Source organism: Lepisosteus platostomus, chromosome 4, assembly GCF_059453375.1.
Source record: "Lepisosteus platostomus isolate fLepPlt1 chromosome 4, fLepPlt1.hap1, whole genome shotgun sequence".
Lineage (NCBI taxonomy): Eukaryota > Metazoa > Chordata > Actinopteri > Semionotiformes > Lepisosteidae > Lepisosteus > Lepisosteus platostomus.
This window is the reverse complement of record NC_142614.1, coordinates 32,565,001-32,582,533: the sequence shown is the minus strand read 5'-3', so window position 1 is coordinate 32,582,533 and position 17,533 is coordinate 32,565,001. Positions and strand designations below refer to the sequence as shown.

General features: G+C 35.1%; 1 protein-coding gene across 2 annotated transcripts in view; it reads right to left on the bottom strand.

The window, feature by feature from the left end:
- csgalnact1a (chondroitin sulfate N-acetylgalactosaminyltransferase 1a) overlaps positions 1-15,259 on the bottom strand; it is a 54,612-nt gene extending 39,353 nt beyond the window's left edge. The window contains exon 1 of one of the 2 annotated variants that reach the window (XM_088629398.1): positions 15,025-15,259. The gene's annotated coding sequence lies outside the window, so the exon portion shown is untranslated. Of the gene's footprint in view, positions 1-10,695; positions 10,781-15,024 lie in introns of those variants that run through there. The other variant, XM_088629399.1, reaches the window with a different exon arrangement.
- Positions 15,260-17,533: the final 2,274 nt, after the last annotated feature.

Below are 17,533 nucleotides of genomic sequence, written 5' to 3'. Positions count from 1 at the left end.
ATATTGTCCCCATGTATGATTGGCTTGCTCTTGCCCTGCATTGATCTGGCACCCCATCCAAGGTGTACCCTGCCTTGCGCTAGTTGCTTGCCGGGTAGGCTCCAGGTCCCCATGACACTGTATGGTATAAAGTGGTTTGGTAAATGATATGACCAAGGTTACAGTTATTGTCCTTGTTAGCTTGAACAGGAACATCCTGTAACTTGTAATAAAACATTTTTGTTGGTCAGCACAAAATTATTGTCCTAATTATTTTACCAATAGAAGTTGTTGTTGGTACAATTTCAATGATGAATTTGTGTATGACGTTTAAAATATGCTCTAATTAAAATATTCTGGAAAAATCTGAAAAAATGAATTAGTAAATATATAATTTAATTATATACAGCATCTTATGGAGCAGAAAATTATGTTCAGGTTTTTTGCAGTATTGTTACAGATATTGATGTGCACTGTTTAAATATCTGAATATTGGCAATGGAAAAAGATGCTTCATTAGATTTTATGTACAGTACACAGTTCTTTCTCCTGCACTCAAATAGGATCACCTACACAGCATTTGTAGCACAGGTGAGAAAAAAAATCTATGTGAATGAATCCTTTTAAATGTGGACTTATGCTTTTCTCACAATGTAAGGCCTCAACAACAATTAAAAAAGGTTAGTGCTTCACTATGACTAAAGACCACAATAATATAACTTCATGTTCGCAGGCACTTGAAGAACAGAACAGATGAATCTCCATTATGGAGAAAACTGTGGCTCTGCTGGCTGACTCAAATTCATGCAACTTCATGCAACAGTCAAATGTGAGACTTTCCTTGGGGAATCCCAGTCATGATTGCTTAACAATATAACCCAGGCTCAGGTACTGTAAATTATGTCTGCACTACAGTATCTAATCTGGACATCAAACCAGAGTTGACTTACTGTAAGAGCCACGTTGAATCAATTGTTTCATAACTATTAAGAGTGAATTTTGGAAAAGTGAATGTCATATGTTAAATAGAATCTTCTTTTGGCAAAAGCAGAAGGAGACTTCTTTCTAAGAGAATGCTGAGGTGAAGAAGTGAAAAACAGAAATCTATTTTTTATTTAGTGCATTAATCCCTCTGCAAGTGAACTCTAAAAACCAAACAGCAATCCACATATTAAATGAATTGTGATGTAGGTTTACAAGGGAACATTTCTAGAAGCTTATATGAAGAAGAGATATTAATACAATTTGTATTTTATGTAAAGTGGTTCTAAACATTCTACTGTTGATGGAATATCAGTGACCAATCTAATTGCAGGATATATTTTGTATTTCAATTGCTTTTCTATATATCCATTGAAGTACAATTGTAAATAGTTAAAAACAGTCAGGTTCATCACTCTATAATATTTACAACAGTTTAACATATTAGTAAACCATCTAGTTTATCTATCCCTATCTTTTCCACCAAGAATCATAATCTATTCATCTTAACATGAAGAGTCAAACAACTCCTTGCCTCATCATGTTAACAAGCTGAAGTTCCCTGCAACATAAACACACAAAAATTCAAACATACTGTATGAACGGTAGTGGGTCCAAGGTTCTTTCGTGTACATTTCTGTAACACTGGGGTAGCCGTTTGTTAGTAAATGCCAGATGGTCCATAAAAAACATACCTCCCAGTTAGGTTATATGTTTACTGTTTTGACCTTTAACATCTTAAAATAACTAATTTTGAAATCTGACACCTGTAATATACAAAACTCTAGAAACCTACAATGAGATTGTAGCTTCATTCCCAAAAAAAGGAATTATAGTTACTAGTTTTAAAGGCATTACATTTTACACATTATGAAAGTATTCTTACTTTAAATTGCAAGACCCTTCAGACATCATTTCTTATATTTCCCTGCCTGAAATGAATTTAAACTCATGACTATATTCTAAATGTTTTTCCTAGATTTTGAAATGTACTTCAATGCATTTCCAAATGCATATCAATATATGTTCCAGTCATTTGTCAATACTGCAATTTATGCTGTATCTACAATATGTTTCCATTATGTTTACTTAGATTTTACTTGTTATGTAACATAAGTGCAGTTGAACTCTTTACAGATAGTTTACATTTTTTATCTGTTGTTTTTTTATCTTTGAATCTGTATTTATATCGATGCTGATGTGAAGAAAGGAATATGCAGAAAGCAAAAAATATATATCTACAGTACACAACACATCTACCTAAAGGAGTGTCAACTGTTCATATGTCAGACTCATTTTTCTGCCATTGAAGAGAACAGTGTTAAAACTGTTCTGCGAATATATTAAGACCCTGAAAAAATAACTTAGAGATGTATAGCTCTCCTTGTACAGAAAGAACAGCCTCACTGTAGTAAACCCAAACTCATGGGCAGGGTGCGTGGGTTTTATTGCTACTCTGAAGGAGTGTGTGTTTGTGTGCCTCTGTACACTCACCCACACAATTGGTCCTTTTATAGGACTAGTGGAGTTTTATTTTAGTGAAAGGAACAGTTATGTTACTAGTGAATATTGAACTACTGTACATCTTAACAGCCTGGACAGAATTGAACACTTCATTCCAAAAGAAAAAGGGTAGCCTATTTTAAATCAAGATTCAACAACTGTTTATTATTAGAAAGCCAAAAAAAGTTAAATAACCTCCATTTAAACCCTGAAGAAAGATAGAAGACCCATTTAGAAAATGTATGGGAACAGGAAACTGTAGAACTATTGCATGTGCCAAAGGCCTGGTTACTTGTATGTAGCACAATCATAAAGGCCAACATAGATTTTCACTTTTTAAGTCATTCCACTTCTGCCAACGATCGATATACAATATATCCTGAGAGTATTTACCTATCATGCATCTTGCATATTTCTAAAAGGAGGTATTGGTCTATACTGTTATATTGTATCCTTCCATATAGAGACAGGTTTCTCCAAGTCCAGGTTCTCCACTTACATGTATTTATTAACTTAGATATGAATAAAGAAGGAAATCAAATTCAATTTATACTGTATGTGATTTTTTTAAACTTTAGAAAAATACATGAAAGTTCACTGCAATAATGAAAAAAAGGGTAAATATGCACTGCAAACACTATTTTATAGTTATTAGCAATATTTTGAGTATTTTATTTACATTTAACCAGTTCCAAAATGATCAGAGTGCCAGGTTACTTATTAGTTATCAAAAATGTGCACTTACAGTTATGGATAAAAGTTGACACATCAATGAGGCAGGGCAGAGTCTCCAAAAATCCTGGTGACTCAAGAATTTTCTTTTTCAAGGAAGTCTTTAGTTTTTACATTGTGAAGAGAAGCCACACCAGAGATGGATTCAAGTAACATTATTTTTAGAATAGTTTCGTTGGGAAACGGATTTAATTTAAAATAACATTGATCATAACATCTACAGACAGCAGCTATTGCAGATATAAAATGTACCAAAATTTGGAGAACTTGATTGGTATGATTAGTATCTAGAAGAAGATTTAACATTTTACTGAGTAACCCGTACGCTTTCTCATCAATGAAAAATGGTAGAAAATTTGGTCTAAGATCAATTCATATTTGGTTCACAGAATAATGACATTAAATAAATTGTGTGAAGAGAAATCAAAGCCATTTTGAAAGAAAAACTTATATTTTGTACCAAGAACTGCAACATAAGATGTTACCTGGATTTATTATAAAGACCAAGCAGACGTATATGAAACAGAAAGGTTCACTGACTCAGAAAACAAAATCCAGGTACAGTCATTAGATAGAGGGGTCATGGCCATATTTCTTATTGGACTCTGAAGAACCTCTAGCTGATTACATTCCTCATAAAAGGCAACATAATGTGGACTCTGTTACTACATGAAAATAAAGATATCACATCACTGAAAATAGCTAGATGATTCATTTTTCACTTCAATGCTCAAGGTCTTATTTAAAATGGGATATGAATGTATAGTTTTGAGGACATTAACACTAATCCAACAGGCCAGATGTAGTTTCAAGGTTTTTTTTTCTGTGCAGCTTTTTGTCTTTAATTATCATATAATCATCTAGAGTGAGAACCATGACATTTAAACAGAGGGAATACATACAATAATAAAAAAAAAACTTGGCATATTAATGTGAAGTAAATTATTTAAGAGCTAAAAATGTGAAAGTACAGTACTGTACGTGAAAGGGTAGATAACTGTCAAATGTTTGACTCATGGGACTTAAAATCAATAAAATGAAAAAAATTCCTTTGTACCATAAAAATGCATTTATTAAACACACACAGTGTATGATGTCCATTGTCACAGACATTTTGTTATTGATGTGTTCCAGTTTTCCTCAGGCAATCCTAGTAACTTTTGAGTACCATTAAGCTTCAATACTTTGATGTTTGAGTGAACCAAAGCCCTTAGAAAGCTTCAAATAGTAATTCAGCAGAGGAAGCTGAAAATCTACAGGGCCAGGGGATATCCTCAGCAGACCATTCCCCTTTCAACTCCAAAACAGAGCTAATTAAAGCTCGTTATTTTTACTGACCAAATAGCATTTCCCTATTAATAGCATTATTTTCATTAGACTTCCCATTGTCTGTTTCCTTTTTTCAAGTGTTTTTTCCAGGTCACTGACGCTTTAAGATGCTGACAAAATCGCTCCTGGGTCTGACCTGGAAATGCTCAAGTGTGTTTATGTCTTTTTGTGGCACATCATGGGAATGGTTTGAAAAGGATCTGCCTGCACTCCTGCCATTACAAGGGTGAAAGTCTGAGTGGAAGGGAGTGTGCTCTTTGTTAGCAAAGGTAATGAGATGCAGCTAAAGAGATTAAGTTAGCCCCAGGTGTTAGACTGAGCTGTTATAAAGAAGGGGGAAAAGAATACGGCTGAATACCTCAAAGCTCTTTTGATCCCAGATCATTTACATTTAGCGCTGCTGACTCAGGGGGGTATGCTTCTTTATTACTCTACTTTCAATAGACCATAAAATATACTTGTAAATTATATGTATATGTAAATATAATTTTAAAATTATTTGGAAATCTTTTTTTTTTCTCATTTAGCTCTTTTAGTGTGATCACTAAGAACAGTGTACTGTGGATGGTGGATCAGATTTAGCAAAACGACTCTAGGAGTGAAGTCAGATCTTGACTTCACCTTCAAATTGCGAAAACCTCTAAATTGAGTGACTTGTTGCATTAATATTCTCTGGTGGTCTAGGGAAGAACAACCAAGAGGACACTTCTCACACTGTATTCTAAAATGCTTCTCTGACAAATATTGTTCTAATTATCAAGAGACTTGGCACCAGCTGTAATGTTTTTGACTTTCTTCTTCTTCTTTTTGTTATGTTACTGATTAAAATGTCTGTCCAGTCAAGTTTCATGCATTGTGTACAGGGAGTAGGGAACTGATCCACTCAGTACAAGGTCAGGGATAATGAGGTGAGGAGAACAGCTGTCTTCGGGACAGAGGAAAATTAGCTTAAATAGTCAGGCTTACCATGCTTGTCTTTGGGAGGTGGGAAAAAATTGGAACATTGAAACGTGAGACGTTGGCTTAAGCAAGCGCCTCAGGCCAGAATCGAACCTTAAGCAGCAGTGTTAAATGACACATCACAGTGCTGCCTACTGACTGAGGTGATCCATTTAAATTCCCATCCAGATTCATTTCTGGACAAACTGAGCTACACAGTAGCAGTTGTAACACTCCCTATAGTATGTACAGTATATATTTGTTTGAAAGATTTCTTGGCCTGGATAGAGTAAGAACCAACACATCCTGAAGTTTACTTAAGAGCATTTCTCACTGCTCTTGAGGGAGTTTTAACAGTACAAACATATTTCTCAGTTGACCACTTACATATAACACCCCATTCAATGTAATAAAGAATTTGTACATTTGTTTCAGAATTTAGAAAGAGACCTTGTCTTCAGCAGCAGTGACTAATCAGTAAGATGAGTGAAGAAATAGTATTCTGTGTCCTCACTATCTCACTGTGGATATACAATACAGTAGCTATCGTTTAGGAGGATTTGGCTTGTCTACAGAGATCTGTACTGACATACAGAAGACATGATGGATGGATTAATACCCTCATTCATTTATTTCCTTTTTTAAAATTTTTATAATGTTAGCATGCCCAAAGGGGTTGGGCAGCCAGTTGAGCCAGTGGACCCCTAGAGATTTTTTTTCTCCTTACAGAGGCGTTTTTGGTTTCTCTCCTCCGTTGTCTTCAGGTCTTCTGTTCTGTATTCACAAAATGTATTGTTACTTGCATTGTTAAGCGCCTTGGGGCAACCTTGTTGTGAAAGGTGCTATATAAAAATAAATTGAATTGAATTGAACATAACAGGAACAGGTATCTGAAGGATGACCTGAAGCCTCTCATCCAAATTAGCCATATACTGTAGTACCTTCCCACCAGTGATGAAGCTACTGCTCACACTGCATATTCTTTCCTCTGGATCTTTGTAGGGGACTGTGGCAGCTGGTACTGGCATCTTGCAGTCTGAATTTTCATGTAATGCTTTATTAATTGGGTTTCATACTTTATTGAAGTTTGTAATTTTCCCTAAAAGCACGTTTGACCTAAGGCAATGATGAGAAATTTCTTTGACATCTCTGGCTTCATCAAAGTATTAGGAGAAATAAACTATGTACATGTGCAGCTATGGTAAATTATCCAGCTCATCATGAGTATTTATATATATAGAACTAGGAAAAACACCTGTTCTTTGAATATGCAGGTGGAATATGACTTAAACAGAATCATTCTGATTGTGACGTTCGGGGAATCCGGGCACAACTCATGTATTCCTGGAGAACAGCCACATTTTTAACCATGTGAGAGAAGAGAAATATGGATCGCCTAACTACTCCAAAACAAATGATTACATTCAGCTTCACTGCTAGTGCCAGCTGTTGGTCCAGAGATGGATTAATTATTACTGAACAATGTGGCTGGAGTAGTACAGTACCACTATACAGTACATGTCAGGTTAACCTTGATTTATCTCTGAAGGACTTGGCTCAAATGCTTGCAAGCCTAACTAAGATTTTGCACCAGTATATGAAGGCACAGTGGTGCGGTTCTTTTGGTAAATTTGGCAAATGCTCTACTTGAAATCCCTCAATCCAGTTGGAGGTAGCTGGGCTGTATTTCTTTAAAGACAAATTATTCCAGATGGAATAGGAATACCATGCAGATGTGTTTTGGCTCCTTTCTGTGTTCTTTTTTTGGTTTTCACTGGGTTTGACACTCACACGGTAAACCATCACCTGTGTCCAATCAACAGTCCCACTGAGAAGGTGATTAAGTGCTAATGCCACAAAAACACTAGAGTAAGTCATGGTCAGTGAAGCCAAGTAACACATTTACAGACATTTAACAGTACCCAAAATTATGTACGTAAATGTATCTAAAAACGTATAATTAGAGTTAAAAGCTCATTATATCCTCTTCTTATTAACATATTTTCTATAAGTATATAGGATGCAGTGTTCTTTACATCACAGCTGCAGTCAGTAAGTTGTATGTTTCCACTCTACTGGCATATTTCTCATTCAGCCACTTAATTCTCCATAAGAGAATTATTGACTTATTGACAGCATTTACCACTATTTAAATTTGACACATTTTTTTCTTTCTAAATGAAAACAAAATATACATTATATACAGGAACAAGTAATAGGTTTATTCCATGCTGAAAAAAAAGAAGAAAACACAACGTTTCAGCTGTGGAGCCTTCTTCAGGTATGAGCTCACAAGCTCACACCTGAAGCAGCTACCCACCTGAAGTACTGTACATTATATACATACTTGCAAATATTAGGTGAAATGTGGCGGTTGGGAAGTCGTGAAAAACCTGTAGAAAAATCTCTTCTTTTGTCTTTTTTTTAAAGCCAACAGTATGGATAAGGAGAACAGAATATGATTTTGGAATGTAGTTTACTAGTATTACCCATCTGGGCATGATCTGTTTTTCTCTCACCCTGACCCAACTCACCAGAGGCACTGTAAGAATAAGTGAATATAGGAATTCATAAATCCTTGAAAGAAATTTCACAGACCCAAAGTGGGTGATAAATGATGTGGAGATAAAGACTTTCATCTTTGATTCAATAATAAACAAAGTGTATTTATTCATAAACCATTTGTGAGACATTGTTAAGCCATTATTTATATTTAAAAACTACTCCGATTTTGGTAATGCCCAGAATTGGTAAACACGGTTAATGAAAAATTCAATTCAAATCAAGTTTATAGAAAAGTTCAATAAATTATGTCCATAAAATAAACTTTACTAACAATCTAAAATAAAGTTTAACTGTAAACATTAACAGAGTAAATTAAATAGCAAATTCAGTTAAGTTATTCTTAAAATCAGTCTACAAGAACAACTTTGGTTGTTTTATTCTGGTTATTCTTGCTGAACTTCCTTGGGTTAAAATCAACTAGGTTTTCCTATTTGATAGGCATTATGCTACAGCTTTCTCCAAATTGTATTTCCTTTCTGCGTAGTAGTTTAGAGTCCTGAATCTCTAAAATCAAACCTGTTCCTTTCAGAACATTTTTTACCTAAAATCTAATATCTCCTCAGGCAGTGAAAATCTATAATTCATCACTCCTCAGGGAAAACTGGTGCCAAGTGATGGTCACCACAAACCAAGTTTTGAATAAGCAGCTACTACCCTTTCAATATCCCTTTCTCAGGTTATCTGATCATATTTCACCTTCCCTCATCCTATCAGCACCCAAGCAACATGTGCTTGGCAGGCAGACTGCACGCCTTTCTTGCAAAATAGAAGAACCTGTTTCTTTTTTAAAGAAAGCAAACCAAACAATTTCCATTTCTGACCATATGACAGACTAAGAGAATGTTCACATCTGGACCAATGTCTGACTCATTCTTTGGCTTTGAATCACCGTCTGTCTACAGAGAACAATACAACCATGCTCCAACAACAAATGTGGATAGTAAAGGTCACAAGTGAACTATAAAAACACACTGATTCATATGTTTATTGAATCATTTAATGCTCCTGAGAAGGTGGGATATTTATCTACCCCTTTTTGATCTTTCATGCAACACTACAGAAAACTTTGTTTTTAGAGCTCAGTCTTCAGAGCTGATGGTTTTATGCTTGCAGCCATCACTTTAATCCAAGTGTTAAATTGTTAAATTTATCCCAAAGTTAAATTTATCATTAAATTGCTGATCCTTGTTTAATCTTTAATAAAATAATACATATTGTTTTTAAATAGGTACCATTTATGTTTTTTAATAATTAATTGGTATTTTATTCTTTCAAATATTTTTTGCAGTCTAAATGGAAATATAGAAACAAGTAATAGGCTTACTCCATGCTAAAAAAAACGGAAGAAAGAAAACACAACGTTTCGGCCATGGAGCCTTCTTCAGGTGTGAGCAATGGAAATATTTCTTCATCAAGTAATGCCTTAGTTCAGGCAGAAGACTGAAGACTGGATTTTATTATTTTAATTTTACTAAATCCATACTGTATATCCAGAGAACAGCAAGGAAAGAATGCTAATGGTGCCACCAATCTTGGATAATAAATAATGATGTATGTTTGAATTTGTTATCTTCTAACCAGATACTACTTGCTTCCTTAACTTTTTCCATTTGCAGTGTTCTACCCTCCTGCCCAGAGATTGTGGCTGGTCAGGTAACCTCACTCTCAAAGAATGCTTTAAAGAGTTCTCCAGGTACTACCTGGAGCTACAGGAACCACAAGGACAATAGGAGTACCATAAGTCTAAGGAACTGGAAAATTCCACATTCATGGAAATACCTCAGATAATCAGAATTTATCTTGACAGTCCTACCTAACCACACATCACCAAACTAGCTTGTGACACTCAAAGACCTTGGAAAATAAAATCAAGGCTTAAAAGCTTGAGGCAGCAGCTCCAGATGACATCATAATCACAAGTTCAAATCCCTGTCACTAAAATATAATTTACTAACTTTCACCTGTTCACCAAAGAAGAAGTCAACAATTAAATATTATCAGCATAGAAAAGGTACAAGTCTTTAGGGTACTAGACTGAAGTCAGGACTAATAAGTCCCCACGGGCTGATGACATCCTTCTAATTTTATTATAGATTTTCAGGCATCTTTTGTGGTGTAGTACCACAATGCAGGAGCAAGATTAGAAACTATAAATACAAAATGGGAAACACTGAGATATAAGAGGCTACTTATGAAAAGGACAGGTGTTTATGTTAAACATCATTAATATCTTCTGGATAATGCGGGGAGCGTTACAAATTTCAAACACAATGTTAGCTTCATTTACAATAGTAGGTATCACATATGGAAAAGACATTGATAAGCAGAACCATCTGAACCTTTTTTGTCTTGAATGAAGAACGATACAAGGGGACCTGATACAGGTATTGTTAAAAGGCACTGACAAAGTCAACCCAGACAAAGAACTGACGTGAAAGTATATTTAAAAATGAGAAGATAAATACAACTCCACTTCCATAAAAACAATTTCATTTCTCACATGGTTTGGAAGGGAGTTCAAGAAATGTGGAGCAGTAGTAGCTGAGAGCCCTGAATCAGTCTGACTGGAAACAGACAGATCTCAATGATTGATTAGGTACATATGAACTTAATAGCTCCTGGAAGTATGAAGATTTTAATTTTTTTTCATATTATTTGCTACAGTACCTTTGAAAGATGAGTATAAACCAAGAACTTGGCTGTAGTATTTTGAAAAACCTGGAGCCTTTTGAGCTTGTTTTCAAGCATACCAGCATATATGAGCACTGCAAAAGAATAGAATAGAAAGAGGGAGAATCTGAACTTTATCCAAACAGGGAGATACAATGGGCATAGAGACAAAAAGAGAATCCAGGAAAAAATAAGGGACAAATCAAAGGTATCAAAGGTAGAGATTGGGGGAAAAAGCACTATACTGTACATTAAATGGAGCATTTAGACTGAAGAACTTAGCATACATAAACAATTTTATGGGATGTAATATTTAGATTTTCAGAAGACTTTTTGATGTCCCTTATAGTATATTCATTCTTAAATAGCATTCGGTAGGAATTTAAATACATGTTTTTATTTGGATTAAGAACAGGTTAAAGCATAGAAAAAGGGCAGAGATAAAGGGTGTACAGTATGTGTACAAATTGGTACTAAATGTAAAATACAAATTGTTTGACAAACATGTTGGTTACATTAGGTGAACACTGCACTGGTTTGGTCTTTCTGAAGCAGAAACAATATCCAAAACAATTTCCAACCAGAAACAATCCCAATTTTTTGAATTGTTAAAAGTTGTAACTGTTGTTCATCACTGTGCAAAAATGGTATTTGTATACTGTACATGTGCGTTTTAAATGGTGTAAGTGTAATTGTACTTGTGTTATTGTTCTTCAATCAATTTTCTAAACTGGTTTATCCAGGATTGCGGGGGAAGCCGAAGCCTAAACCTGCAAGTGACGGGTGCAAGGCGGGATACACTCTGGCTGGGATGCCAGTCCATTGCTGGGCACACACAGACACAAACAAACACATATTAGGGCCAGTTTTACAGAATCCAGTTCATCTAGTCAGCATGTCAGTTTAATCACTCCAGCATGTCTTTGGACTGTGGGACAAAACTGGAGCACCTAGAGGAAATCCATGCAAACACAGGGACAACTTACAAACTCCCCACAGAGTTTGTAATTGAGACTAGCATCTTGGTGCTACTAGGCAGAAATGTTAATATTACTTTATTAACCCTTTACAATTCCTTGCATTAGGAATTATCTTTTCACATACTCCAGCTTGCTCTCCATGAGACACACAGATAGGGAGAGAGCCTGGGGTCAGAGGACAGGGTCTGCTATTGTACAGGACCCCTGGAGCAGTTGGGGTTAAAGGCCTTGCTCAGGAGCCCAACGGAGTAGGATTCCTCTGCCAGCTGCAGGATATGAACCAGCAACCTTCCAGCCATAGGTGCAGATCCTTAGCCACAGAGCCACCGCTCCGCCCCAAGTTAACCCCTGCGCCATCTCGCTGCCCTTTTGTTTTTGTTTAATTGTATAATTGACACTGTATAGATGGGTAATTGTTTTGGTGCAATTTTGGATGTTGATTTTCTTTGAATTGGTAAGTGTAATTTATGTAATGGTGGGAGTTTAAGTCCTCTGATGCACTGACTTCCTGTCCAGGGTGCAGTCCTATTTTGTGCCATCTGTTTCTGACTTTGGGCTGTTACAAGAATAAGCAGATTTCCAGCGAACGATGAATGTTATGTTGGTATATTGTTAGACAAAATATATTATTCTCCTCCCCACAATTCTGTTTCCAGTCTTTATTAGAAAGCTAAAATTTTGTATTTAAACACTAAAATACATTGTATACCAAAAATTTCCTTTACTTATTTCACATTTATTTCATTTATTACATGTCTCAGGAATACTGATTGGCTGCTATATTTACTAATGGAAAACATCAGATAAACATTAATTCATAACATCAGAGATGTAATGATTTAAATGGCACTACACTACTCAGTGTAAGACATAACTCAGTGAAAGAGAGGGACTACGCTCTGAGCATGCTGCTATTAGAAATGTTACAACATGGAGCTACTAGGATACTTCCATTCACCATCAATAACCTCCAACAGTGTTGCCAGCTGACACAAAGACACATGATCATTCCAGACCTACAGAACAGAATAAATTCAACTAAATGACTTCACCACCATTATCTGGTTATGTGATTCAGGCAGTACTGCACTAATAATGCCATAACAAAGTGGGTGACAACTCCAATGATATTGGCTGATGGATGTACAGTATTATTGTAATTAATAATATATCTTTGCTGCATTGGTAAGGATATACTACGGTCTGTACAAAGAACCAACACTAGTTTGTTGACCAGAAGAACATTTTTGTGGTCTGTGAGCAAAGCATGTTCCAGTCTCACATTTTGTGAGATGGTGTTCACACTAATGATGTAAATATGAGGAAAAGTATCCAGAGAAATATATCTATTCCACATGTGACTCAAACTTTCATGTCAATACATATGCAGTGATTTAGACTATTTATATTTAACATTTACGGTTTATCGAAAGGAATCCAAATGTTTGCTATTTTAGTCAAGGCTGCATAATCTACAAACATGGACTATATGACATGCAGCCAAATAAGACTATGAATATATGTCAATGATCAACAAAGCCTAGAGTCCAGGTTAAGACCTAGAAAACAAGCCAGTGAGTCAGTTCAAATCAGCACCGTGGCTGAAGAAAGATCCAGTGCAAAAGAGAGAATAACTGTCAAAACAATAACTCTGTCTATCATGATGCGATGTGGAGGTAACTGGAAACTTGATCCAGACACAAATGCAGGCTGTCAGCTCCTCCACGGGAGACTACTTAATATTTTACCAAGAGAGCTGAGGGCTGTGTTTTGAAGGCTGTGACGGGGGGTCAGGTTTACACTAATAGAGAGATGCGATGGCTAGTTAGGCCAAATGACCTGAATACCCAGCTAGCAATTTGGCACGTACTGTCAGAAATACCAACATGCAGTGTTAGCCACATGAATTCAGCAGATAGACAAGCATACAGATAAGTAAACAGGCAACCAATGACAGAATTGTTAAAGAAAAGAGCTAAAGGAAGTTAAAATCCCATATATTTTACAGGAAAATCTTGAATAAAGAAAGAAATGTTATTTCGCAAATTTAATCACACCCACACCTTTTCTTATTATTTTTCTGTACTGTGGAAAGGTACCAATCTAAGCAGTTATTGTCACTCCCAAGTTAACAAAAAAGCCAGAGGATATATTTTATATATAAAGTATATTTTATTGATTTGCAGTTTGCAGGACTGTTAATCTCTTAATTCCCATTCAGAAAGAATTTTATCTAAAGACAGAACTCTGATCACTCTGATAGCTTGTCTTGAGATTTGCTCTAAAAGCAGCATTTCTCCTCAGTTACTATACTTGTAAGTCAAGACTAACCTAGAGTGTTGAACAATTAGATGTCCTTTGGGAAGAATTTGTCGTCCTTTCTCACCAGAAAATGGCCTGTTCGCAGACATTGTTACAGCACTTTCTGTTAATTTATTTATATTCAAGGCATCTTGAAAATAACTTGGCAAGTTGAGGGAGGGTAGATGGATAAAATTTCCTCTGCCAATATCTTTAGTCCTTAATCACAATTGACAGTTTTGCAGAGACAGGAAGATCTCATTCTGTACAACAAGCTTTGATGTGTACAAATTTAGTCAGGAAAATCAGTTTGTATGTACACAAGTATTTAAAAACATGCTACTGTATGGTTAAAATACAGTCTAAAGATGGCTGTTTAGCAGTTAATAGATTGTGGAAATGTAGAAGCTTAAGAAATAAAATTCTAATCACACTCCCAATGCTGTAGACATAAAGCATATTTTACAAAATATATCCTATCTAAGAAAAACATCTTAGACAGATTTTTCGTGGCTCTAAATATGTTTTATATAAACACATGGATGTTGATACATGATATTTTAAGTGTCCTAAATAATTTGTGTAAAATCCATTGGTATCTCTGACTAAACTATTTACTGTATATGTAGTTTAAATATGCAAACAGATAAAAGGCATTTCTAAAAACGTTTAGATTTGCTGATTTCTAAGACATACAGGTATTCACCTTTTAACTCCAATCTTACACCATTAATTTAGAATTTAAACTAAGTCTCAGTTATACTTTTTCTATTAGCTGTCTATATCCATTTTATACAAATTGTTTTCTAGCAGTTCTGAATTTGGATGGCAACTTTAAAATGTAAGGCTGTTTTCCTAGCTGCATAAGTTTGAAGATAATAAGATATAGAGGCTTAAAATAAAACAGGACAAGGAGTGTATTTATACAGAAGCTGGCATAAGAACAACGATTACATGCATTCATGTTGTGTCCCAGCATCAGCCACAACAACCCCACAGTCCTGCAAGACTGCTCACCCAGTCACACACTGCATGCTCTGCTTACCTCAAGAAAATCCTTCTCAGGCATTCTTCTGACACAAAATAAGGAAGCCTAACATCTCCTTTCGATTCTCAATTCCTTTTCCTTCGCAGGATTAATTCCACTGTGGAGTGTCAGTAAAGTACCTTCCCATGCCCATAGCAAAGCAAGCTCTCCACTTTTTAATTGCCATTTCGCTCCCTGAGTTTGACGAGAGAGTGCCCCAGACTGAGCAAGCATACTGATCTCTGTAACTGTATCTTCTGTGGAGGCTCGGAGAGCCTGGCTCCTCCCACTGCTACTATAAAGACTGAGTTGTTACCTGAAAGCGCCTCTCTGTTAGCCTCACAGACATCTCTGTTTGCATAGGAAATACTGTACCACACTTTCTCAAGTCTTGTCCTGTCTCAAAAAGAAATGTGTATTTTTCTCTGGTAAACCACTTTAAATTCTCTTTAAAAAAATAAGTTTGTAATGTCAATTTCAGAATATAACTCTCAATGTCCTTTTCTAATTTCTCAATAAAATTGAGTTAGTCTTCTGTATTATTGTCATTGATTTTAGTTCTAGTAATTTAGTCATTTGTATACTTCTTGCCCTTGCTATACAGTATATTCCATTTGGTAAAAAGTTTAGATCTCCCTGATACAGATAAAAAAATACTAAGAAGAGCTATTTTAAAAATGTTAAGTGTAGTAACATTGTGTTTATTATAACATTATTTCTAAATAACATTGCATTTGTTATCTTGAATAGTTTGAGTATGATATGGAACATTTCCAGATATGAAAAGAAGCTTTGTTTTCAGCATATTTTGCTATATAGAATACAATAACTCATTGCTCTTTCAGTTACATCTTATATTCTTATGAATATTAACAATATTTTAGGAATGTGAAAATTTTACGTTTTTTAAGTTTTGTAATTGTAATAATTGTAGTATGGGACAAAATTGCTTCCAGTCTTTATGTGACTTTTAGTGGTCTAACTTTATGCTGCCAAATTCTGTTTTTTATTTTATTTGTCAACTTTTGCCCTAAATAGACAGCCCACACCAAAAAACTAAAACAATGTATGCATACAAATTTGGTTATTTTTAATATTAGAGTTGTGAGAAGGTTTTGGGATAAGATATACTGTACTGTAGAATATTATGGTATACTCAGATTTACTGGGATATGTATTTGTGAAAATCACAATGAACTCTTTGAGCCCTCATTAGCGTACAGTGATGATTGTCGCTCTTGGTTCTCAGGGTCTTCTGCTTTTCATTCTACTTGACTTCCTGATGGAATAAGCAAACCAGTTATGGTCTTAATTGTTCTTAATTGTAATGGCTTTCAAGTCAATAGGAGTTTGCATTTCCTGTAAAACCTACAGAGATATGGCTGTCTATGCCCAGAGTTAGGATCACTAACTACAGTATATTTTGTTAAAAATATACTTAGTGGAAACAGTAGTGGTTGCAATTATGTTAATACATTTCTATTGTGTTGCTATGTCATTGATTCAAATATCACTTATTCCAACCATAAAAAAATTTAGTTTTAGATTCTTTCACTTGCAACTTTCAATTGACTTAGTCACTCCTACTGTGTTTTGTATGGCTGTTGTATGAGAAGACCCTTGCCAATGTCTTCGTTGGCTGTCAAAGCAAAATTATTGGACAAGCAGATTTGGAAATGTTTTCCAGGATTATGCATTCTTACTTTTTTTGTCACTTTCTTTGTAACAATAACAAAATGAAATTTACATACCTTTAATAGATGGTATAATTTCTTACCAAATATATGGTAGCCCCGTTGCCTACACAAATTCTAGATCTCACTCCAATTATGAAGACATTCTTTTGAGAAATGTTTTAACTTTGTTTTTTTCATATTACTGTGGAAAGTGACATTTCCATCAATAAGACCGTTGCAAAAAATATTTGAAATAACATAATTCAATTATGACCTTAATTTGCAAACCATTCAAATATTGGAAAACATTGGCAAAAGTTTTTTTTTTAATTGTGCTCATAGGAGCAATATTTGAGCCATGTGTTTTTATGTACTATAGTGGTCATTTTCAGAATCGCATTCCTCTGCTCTGCAAGAGTCCCCCTGCTGTACAGTGAGTGTCAGGCTCAAAGAATCAGAATGAGAAGGGCATCTTAAAGCTCAACCCCATCATCTTTAAATTCAAATGAAGATTAATACCCTTGTTTATTCCCCAGGAAATATGTTTCAAAAAGGGCATATTGAGTGTATTTGAGAATGAAAAGGAAAAAACTAATTAATTTGAACTTCAGAATCTTTCTGTTAAGCTGGTGCTGTGTACAGTAGCTCTGAAAATATTTTTTAGTCTGCCTGTTGTTGCTATCTTATAATAACTCAGGATTACGTTAGCAAAGCATTTTTTTTCATTCATCCTTGCCCATTTTCGAATAAATTCATATATCTCACAGCATAATAATGTAGGCATTCTCAGGTTTTGTATACCTAACTCTGATATAACAATATCAGTGTAGGATCCCACAATGAATATCTGA